Source organism: Echinops telfairi, unplaced genomic scaffold (assembly GCF_000313985.2).
Source record: "Echinops telfairi isolate 266 unplaced genomic scaffold, ASM31398v2 ScPeMD7_4689;HRSCAF=5472, whole genome shotgun sequence".
NCBI lineage: Eukaryota > Metazoa > Chordata > Mammalia > Afrosoricida > Tenrecidae > Echinops > Echinops telfairi.
The window spans coordinates 1-1,408 of record NW_022108588.1 but is presented as its reverse complement, the minus strand read 5'-3'; the positions used below and the strand labels follow the sequence as shown (position 1 = coordinate 1,408).

Sequence of the window (1,408 nt, the reverse complement as noted above, 5' to 3'; positions counted from 1 at the left end):
GAGCCATTTGTAGTGTTTTATAGCTTAACTGTTTCTTTCTTGTATTGTATATTTAACTGTATATGATTTAACAGTTCATTCCTTGTTATATATCTACTTATCTTTATAAATAAATATATTAAATTATCAGCAATTTGGTTTTATCTCTCTAGAGAACCCTGTCTAACACACCCTCTCTCCCCCTCCACGAATGTTTTGAAATCCCTTCACATATTCTTTTAGTACTTGTGTGTGTGTGTCCTTAAAACAACACATCATCAACCTGTGTGCTTGACAAAATGGTTTAATTGCTAGGCTAGTAAGCTCGGGTTGTTGGTTCAAACCCACCAGCAACCCTGCAAGAGAAAGAGTAGGCTGTCTGTCCCTGTAAAGATTTACAGTTCTGGAAACCTTAGGGAGGCTATGAGTTGGAATCTATTGAATGAAAGGCAGTGGGTTGGGTTTGGTGTTTAATGTATACCCAAAACATCATCTGAAAGACCTGATGGAAACACTGGAGCTGGGCACCAGGGCCCTGGAGGTCAGTAAGCTGGGCTGCGGACAGCACTGAGAACTAGAACTGGGATCAGGGAGGCACGGCGGCAAGGAGAACAGTCTTGGAGCATGTCTCAGCAACTGCTTCGAGGAGTGCCAGCCTTCCTTTCAACCAAGACCAGAGCTGTTTTTGCTGTGCCATGGAGACTGGCGTGTGTAGCTACAATCCGGAGCCATTGATGGAGAAGGGGCATCTGGACCAGGAGCAGGTGGGCAGCATGGGCTGGGTGGAGATGCTACGCTGCTCCAATCTGCTGGCCCTGGTGGGCGGCAGTAGCAGTTCCAGGTTCTCAGAGATCTCCGTGCTGATCTGGGACGATGCCCGAGAAGGCAAGGACTCCAAGGATAAGCTGGTGCTGGAGTTCACCTTGCTGAGGAACCGCATCTATGTGTACTCCTTCCCTGACCATCCCCGGGAGCTCTTTGAGTTTGACACCCGGGACAACCCCAAGGGGCTCTGTGACCTCTGGCCCAGCCTGGAGAAACAACTATTAGTGTTCCCGGGAAACAATTGTGGGAGTCTGCAGCTGGTGGACCAGGCAGGCACAAAACCTGGTACTTCATCTGCTCCATTACCATCCACGCGCATCAGAATGATGTAGCCTGCGTGCCCCTCAACCAGCCAGGCACTGTAGTGGCCTCGGTCTCCTAGAAGGGCATCCTTATTCGTTTTTTTGACACACAATCCAAAAAGAAACTGGTGGAACTACGCCGGGACACGAACCCTTTACTGCAACTTCAGCCAGGACTCCTCCTTCCGCTGCGCCTCTAGTGATAACTGCACGGTCCAGATCTCTGCTCCTCATCACTGGCTCAATGGGGCCTATGATGGGGCATTACGTGGACTCTCAATGGAGCCTGGCAAGCATCACGG

At 49.6% G+C, this 1,408-nt stretch overlaps 1 pseudogene; it reads left to right on the top strand.

The window, feature by feature from the left end:
* The first annotated feature begins 486 nt into the window (after window positions 1-486).
* Window positions 487-1,395, top strand: LOC101664117 (annotated as a pseudogene).
* Window positions 1,396-1,408: the final 13 nt, after the last annotated feature.